Genomic DNA, 8,393 nt, shown 5'->3' with positions numbered 1-8,393 from the left:
CTGGGGATGCTTTCTTTCCAGAAGGTTAAAAAAAAATTGAAGAGGCCAGACACTGTTTAAGATACCTTGCAAAACAGTGGTGCAGCAAAAGGAGGTCTGACTCGATCTGAAAAAAATGCGCCTTGATATAATCATAGAATCACAGAACAGTTTGAGTTGGAAAGGACCTTAAAGATCATCTAGTTCCAATCCCCTGCCATGGACAGGGATACCTTCCACTGGACCAGGCTGCACAGAGAAAACAAGCTGACCTTTATTAGCTGAATAAATTCTTTTCACTTATAAACGTACAAGCAACTGCTCGATCACACATTTATTATTCCAGTTTCTGCCCCTAAATCAAACCTGTGAGTAGAAACACACCTACCACAAGTCAGTGCTCAGAAAACAGACCAAAAATGTGAACAAGCTGAGAAAGCAACCATGGATACAGGTTCACAAACACAGAGTCCTAAGCCTAGAAAGGCTTTTCTGCAGTTTTTCACTTTATCACTGCAGATGAAACCTTAATCCCTTTAAATCAGCTGCTAATGTCCTTGTTCCAGCAAAGGCCCATACTAAACAAACAGGGAGTTGTGATATGGCCAGTGGAGTACAGGTGCCTTTTATTTGCCCACCACTGCAGGTGCTAATTTCAAAGACCCAAACCTTGTTCCCTGCACTCCTAGAAAAAAATTTGGGCCTCAAAGGGAGTTAGAAATGTTCACACACATGTGCATCTGACATCCTTAGTAGCCATCAGTCAGGCTGCCCGTGACCCTGCGCCTGCATCCAGGCTTGCAAAGTAGCCATGAAGGCAAAGGAAAGGGAAAGGGCTTTCCCTGCAAAGGGAAGCTTGCTCCTCTGTAGGGGGAAATTAGACAGAGAACTGGTTTTACTCATCTTCTTAGCTCTTCAAATTTAGTCATAGCAAAGCCTCAGGCTTGAGTTTTCCCTAGCAGTGTAAAGGAATACATGTTTAGAAAGCATGTGGTGTAATAAAAACCTTACCCAGGTGGTTGGAACTGAATACACTTGGACCTTACCTGACAGCAGGGAGCGTGAGAGTAGTGCATCCCTGAGAATGAGTCCAGTAAAATGGGCCAGAGCAATGCAAAGCACCTATTGGCACGAATTAACGTATTTTCTATTTCAATATGAAGTTCTCCCATCTCTGTCTTTTATTTCTGGAGATTTTTTTCCAGATTGATAATTGATAACTACACAAACGAGCTTTAAAAACATTTCCTGTGCTTTGCAGGAAAAGGCATTGATAATATGCCTTTAGGTGAATATTCCTATGCCTGCAATAATGCTATCAAGTCCATAAGCTTAATTCTTTAGCCCCAAGTCTACAAGATCTACATGAGATGACCTTGTACTTCTTTACTTTAACAGTAAAATTACTGAAAACTCTTTCAGAACAGCAAATGCTGGCATCCCCACGAGATCACAAACATTAAAACACATTCCTATGCAACCTGGCTTCATATCTTCCAGTGCTGGTGTGAACATTGATACCTCCCGTGCATTGAGCTGGCAGAGCATTGCCCACTTGCCCTGCTGGCAAGCTCCTGGTGCAGCTGGTGCCTGGGAGAGGATGGGCTGCTGGCAGCATTGGGGCTGCTGGCCTGCAGGGCTGTCTGCATTCATTACCTCTTCATGCTTCCACTATAAATCAGCTTATACGAGGTGGTAAAAATTCACCTCTGGCTGGAACTAGGCAATCTGATTACTGACCTGAAACATTGCCATTTTAACCAAACATTTACACCCCCTGTGCCTGCCAGCTTATTTTCTGTTATGCAGAAGCACTATGGCCAGTCTTGACACCTTTTTAAACTGATGAGGAGTCTGGTAAAGCAGAAAAAGAGACAGCGAAGAGGAGGGCAGTGGTTTCATGCTATCAAAATACATGCTACAGTGCTCTGCTCTGCAGGTAGAGTTACACTAGAAGGAAAATAAAACAGCTAGAGGAAAAGAGCAAACTGCCAGCCTACTCCCTGTCTTCACATGCAGTTGTTGCACAACACCAATACTGCTAATTGGAACTATAATATGTGTGCATACTGAAAATGGTGACTAGGGAGTTTGTATGTTAGCTGTGGTACCTGAAATTTTCCACCAGTCTCAAAATAAAAAGTAGCTTTTACTCTGGGTGCTACCACAGTGCTGTCAGGAATTTCACCCCCTTCTCTCACACCACTTTTTAAAAGATTTATGAAGAAAAAATCTCTTTCTACAACTTCCATCAACAAGGGCAGTGCTAAAACTCGGGGCTGAGTTGTGACAACAATCAAATTCCTTATCTTGGACAACTCCAAAAGGATTTACTCAAATTATGGTATCATCATTCTATCAGCTTGATGTCATGCATGAACAGCAAGAACTTCTTAATAAAAGTGTGCCCAGGCAGCAGACTGAGATCAGCACTGCATGCCTGTGAGTTTCGTGGTACGCTTTGGGGGGTTGGTACAAACCTATAACTTTAAAGAATAATAATACAGCCCATAGTATCACACAAAGTCATTTCCTAGAATAAACAAGAACTCAGTGGGGTTGAGGCCTACGGCAGGGATTTGCCTCTAGAGTAGCTCATACAAAAATTACAGAAAAAGTTGTTGGTTATTATTATTATCCTTATTATTCCCCACAAGAATCACAGTAACCTACAACAGTGCATAATGCCTGAGGTTCCAACTTACTCATCCATAACCCCAAAAAGAACCAGCTTGGTTACCTTGGAGTGCCATGAGGATGGATTTCAGCAGGAGGTGGCAGGATAACCCTCACAGCTCTGGGGATGGCCAACCAACTTTATTTGGGGATACAGAAACAGAGCAGAATGAGGAGGGCTGCAGAGAAGATAAAAAGGGATTGTGGGGTTTGTTGTTTCACCTTTTCCCAAAAGGAAGCTAAGTAAGGAACTGCTTCCAGACACCTGGCAATAATTTATTTCTTTGTTATTTTTTCCTTTACACAGCATCTATTCCCCCCACACATCCCTTGTTTTTCTCTTGCAGGAGGCAGATAAACAGCAACAGGCTTAAGAAGCAAGAGCTGGCTTTCTGAGATGCTTTGATGTCCAGCTCCACTGTTAGAATTGTCCATCAGGAAAACTTCACAGCTTGAAATACAGAAATAGATGTATTTCAAATTTAAGCTGGAACAACTTCATTACTGGATAGAAATATAGAAATATGACCTCATTAAAAAAAAAACAAACCCTGAAATCTGAAGCAGCTTTCTTTGCAATAGTAAGAAACACATACAGGTTTGGTCAAGATTTAACATGTTGCAGTCAAGGCAGTCCCAAGTGTATTTGTTAGCATCAGTTCTGTCCAGAAGTGTTACAGTCTCCCTTTGAGATAAGAAACATGCCCATTTAAACACCCCAGCATTTTACCTCTACAAGCAAGGGGTGCTCATAGGCCAGAGGAAGCACAGGGAGGATGAAGGACTAGCTCAAAACATGTCCCACCTACTCTGGCTTGGGGCAGAGCTCAGCAGATCAACAAATCTGTATTTACATTTCTAAGAGGAGAGGTACTAAGTACTTACTGTGGATGCATTTAGTTCCATAGTCTACAAGTGGCTGAGAGATGAGCATGTGTCTAAAACAAACCTGAAGAGACAGGACAAAAGGGAATGGCTTCAAAATGAAAGAGAGCAGGTTTACACTGATATTGGAAGGAATTCTTGCCTGTGTGGATGGGGAGGCCCTGGCACAGGTTGCCCAGAGAAGCTGTGGCTGCCCCATCCCTGGAAGTGTTCAAGTCCAGGCTGGAAGGGGCTTGGAGCAACCTGGGATAGTGGGAGGTGTCCCTGCCATGGCAGGGGGGGGTGGAATGAGATTATATTTAAGGTCTCTTCCAACCCAAACCATTGTATGGTTCTGTGAATTTCAGAAAGGGAAAATCAGAGATCAGGAAAAAAATGCAGAAGTAGGGTGTTATTTTTCCTGGCCCTGAAGATGCAGAGGCCTGTGCGCAGGCATATTTGTATTTTAGATACTATAAACTTCATTAGCACTGGAGGGAACAGCCTCCCTGCATTAGTCTGTAAGCTCTAGGTGACATTAAATAAGTCATCTCTCCACTTTGAGTTTGCATGTTCTGCCAGACCCTTCAGATCAGTGACTTGTGGCAGTGTTTACAGAAGATGCAAGCTCACTCTGTGCTTGGGGAGCTTCCCATCATCCCAGTGGTTCAGGCTGCTCAAGGACTCAGGGGGCTGCTGTTTGTAAACCAAGACTTCTTTATGGTCTGGTCCTGCCCATTCCAACTGGAAAAAAGGTGCAGGCGTGACTGTATCTATTCAGGACATTCCCAAGAATAAAACTAGCTGAGAAAAATACCTCTTTAGAACAGGTTTTTGTTGTCCTGAATCTTTCTTTGGCAATCCCAGGATTACATGTGATTTAATTTGCTTATATACACTGCCTTAGAAAAACAAACACAAAACCACAAACCAAAAACAACCACGCAACTCACTGAAAACTAAACCCTAAAATTCTTCTTACATGCCTGTTACTAAAACCATAAAATCATTGACTTACAGAGTCATAAAAGTGGGATTTATTGTATATTTCCTGTTTCAGCCAGGATCTTGTTACAACTCCCTCAGGAAGATAAAACACAGGGGACTATTAACTTATTCTAATAATCTTTCAGGCTTCTGCATGGATAGTGTGGAAGTAGCAAGGAAGAAAAGATTCTTTTAATGCAGATTTTCAGACTGTAATATTTGGGGCTGTTTTTATTAGACAGATCATTATTAACTATCCCTTGCTCTTGGGGTCTGCATGCCTTCTAGATTTTTTCATACTAATATTTGCTCAAATTGCCAGTGTTCCTGAATTCCCAGAAAAAAAGAAAACCTATTTGCCCAGTGTTTTGTATCCATGTTATGGGTAAAATTAGTAGTATGACTAGGAAAATATGCTGCTTTATCTTTAAACACCAAGAAGCCTAACTGACATGCATTTCAAAGACAACCTTATGCTAATTATGTATTACAGGCTTTAAGTCTATCCCCAGAGACACATACTGGCATCTCTCTCCCACAGCAGTCTATTTTGCAGAGTGATTTTGTTTGGTATTTAGGATTTTTCCCAGATTTCTGTGGGCATGTCAGAGTTTACAGCTTCTCAATACTGAAATTTGCTACCTGCAGTGCTGATTTTCCACCTGGACATTGGAACTTGGATGAGTGCTTCTGTGGGAAATCAGTGCCAGATTTATTGCAAGTTCTATGTGTTTCTCAAAGCACTAAGCCATGCTGAAGGGACTTAGAGCAGAAGACAGAAAGCTGAACCTCCTGATGTGCCTTAGAAACCTTCCCCCAAAAACCTCCCAGCTCATTTTCATTGTAAAATATTGTGCAGATGTGAGCCAAGGGATTGTGGTGGAACAGAAATGCTCCTGTTCCTTGTGCAGCTGAATCACAATGTCAACAGCTTTCCTGGCACCCTGCTTTAGCACCAAGGGTGCAGTCACTTAAAGCAAGGGATGCAGCTGCCATTTTTTTCTTAAAAAGGAGAGCACATCTTAAATTCAGAGGCAATAAAAGCACAGGTAGTAGTTGGTCAGTACCTGAGCTCCTGGACTTCAAACTGGGAAAGCATTTGCATGTGTTTCAGAGCAAAGTAGCTCCACTTTCACTTAATTCCACTGTTCCTGATTGTGTTAACGCACCCATTTCCCAGGACAAAGATGAACAACCATCCACAGTCACTTAACAGTACGGACTGACACTGTAATTAGTGTCCTGAAGGCACTTGTTGCTCCACTGGTTGTCTGCTGCTGCATGGGAGGGGACACAAAGGAGGATGCTTGGCTGCTTTGCTTGCCAGCATACAGGCTTTTCTCATTTTTTTGCTTTAAACTCCTGCTCAAGTGTTTATGACTGTGAGATAGCATCCGCGGTAGCATTATGTACAGACATTCAATTTCAATATGCATTCAATTTGTTACTCTAATGTGACAAATTGCTATAGCCTATTACAATGACCACGAGGATAATAAAAAATACATCCTTCTCTCCCACTGTGGGCCACGACAGAGACACCACCACATCCACTGAACCCTCTCCAAGGTATAATTGCTTCCAGATGGAGTGTTTAAGACAAAAAACCCCAAACCCACAGAGGTCTATAATACTCTACACATTACACAGCATTTCTAGTCTGGCCGCTGCAGAAGTAACTTGAGAGACCTAGCTTAAAGGCCATAACCACTCTGAATTTCATTTCATTAAACCATAAATTTACTATTTCAGATTTACAGCCTCTCTGGTTGCATGGCCTCAGTCTGCCTCTGCTGCTGCTGCTTACCCAGATTTATTAGCAGTGCCCTGCTCTATTAAGTGCCAAATCACGCCCATGCCTAAAAATAAGCCCTGCACAAACAGCTGAGTTTTGCAGTACCAGCCCAATATCACCAGGTGCTGAAACTCAGACTCACTGCTCATTTCAGTGGGAGCTGATTGGGTTTGATGCACCAAGGATCAAATAATACCTATAAATTGAAGCCAGCCCAGTTTCTGTGTATTTTTACTCATGTTTTTAGCCACTGGGATCTCTAAGGGTTCACTATGGAAACCTCAGCAAATCTGGGAGAAGAATCACTTTTCCTGAGAGCTCCTTACACACTTGCTGAGCCATACAAACAGCAGATGCTCCAGCAAGCTGAAAACTATGGAATCTAGTCCTGTAAAAACAATTTCATGTTAAAAAGCTAACCCACACAGAGAAAATCTTAATTCTCCCAGATGAAGGTTCCCAATTACCTTACCTGAATGCTTCACTTGCCTGTGCTCTGTGAGACCCTTGCACAGCTGGGCTTTTCACATGAGTAGCTCCTGGCTGCTTATTTTTAACTTCACAACTCAGTTTCTCATCCCATCTCTGATTTACTGAAAAGCTTTAAAATTGGGGAGAGTTGCTGAGGCTGCAGCTGCTGCTGTGACTTTGTCAGGGTGTTCCATGCTTTGCCAGTTTATTTTTACTTCTGTGAGAGATAGCAATGAAAGTAGAAAATAGGAAAATACTCCAAAATTAAGGAAGAGCAGGTGGTCTATGAGCATAAATCCACACGACGTTTCAGTGTGAAGCCATTGTACATTAGCATAATCCACAGCTTAGTCTAAAATAAGTGTCCAATCTCTTAGGAAATATTATTTTCCTGCAGAAGCTCACCAGATCTTTCAGACCCTTGCAGCAGTCCACAGCATATCTAATGATTTACAAGTCCCTTTGAAGTATGCACCAGGGTATGCTGAAGCCCTACCCCCCTCAAAACAGTGATTTGGGGGATATTTTGAGAACTCTGGGACTTTCAGTTCTCTATCCCACACACACTTTAGTTGTGGTAGGAAAAAAAATCAGAGCCAGTAAATTATTACTCTGCTTATTTTTCTCCAGTTATATCCTGATGATACAAAGATTTTTTTTTAACTAATAATTTCTTTTAAAAGGGTAAATAATAGGATGAGAATACTGTTGAGAACTAAATATTTTAAAGTTGCTTTAGTTCTCTACTCAACAAACTTCCATAGCTCAACTAATACCAAGGGGAAAAGCTAGTGGCATTTTCCTAGGAATTATTTGTAGGTTTTAAGCGTGGTCATTCTGGTGTCTCTCCCCTAGTATTGCTTTTACAAAATCCATAAAACTAACCTTCCAACAAGCTTTTCTCAGGTAGGGTGTGTTGTTTGGGGGTTTTTTGCCTCACCTTTATAGAGTCTTTGTTCTTACAACAACGCAGTGTTTTCCCCCTTCCCTGAAGCCACAGGCTTGCAAACTAAAACTGGAAACACAAATTTTTTTTGTAGTAATGTAGCTCACATGCATCCACACAAATATTTGCTAGTTTAACTAGGCAGAAATAAACTTGATCAACTCTTTGTGACTTAGAAAAGCTTGTGTATTTTACCTGCTCATTAAGGACTAATGAAATACCCAATGAGCCCATTCTCTGCAGGATCCCAACACCCCTCAGTAAAGGACTGAGACCACCTCTAACCAGTGCCTGGGGCACCATGGATTAGCCAGCAAACAATTAGTATTATATGATAAAATTCAAATGCATTGTAAGCTCCTCGTTGCTAGTTTTTACTAGATAGAAGTTTACCTATTTTCTTAGCATTTAAAAAAATAAAGGGTTATGGAAACAGTGGTGCAATTGTTTCCCTAATAAAGTTACCTCTAAAGCAAGTGCCACAGGCTCAACCCACTTTCTCAGCCCTTTGAAGTGATTTGTTATCCAAAATAAGAAACTGCTGAGATGAACTCTTTCATTTACCTGATCTCACTGTAACACTCAACATCTTCCAGTTGAGACATACTTGGAACTAAATCCAAACAGCTCATACCTCCTTTAGTGTTTCATGACAAACAGGCATGAGAGAGATGG

Source organism: Motacilla alba, chromosome 7, assembly GCF_015832195.1.
Source record: "Motacilla alba alba isolate MOTALB_02 chromosome 7, Motacilla_alba_V1.0_pri, whole genome shotgun sequence".
NCBI lineage: Eukaryota > Metazoa > Chordata > Aves > Passeriformes > Motacillidae > Motacilla > Motacilla alba.
Note: the sequence above shows the minus strand (reverse complement) of the source record.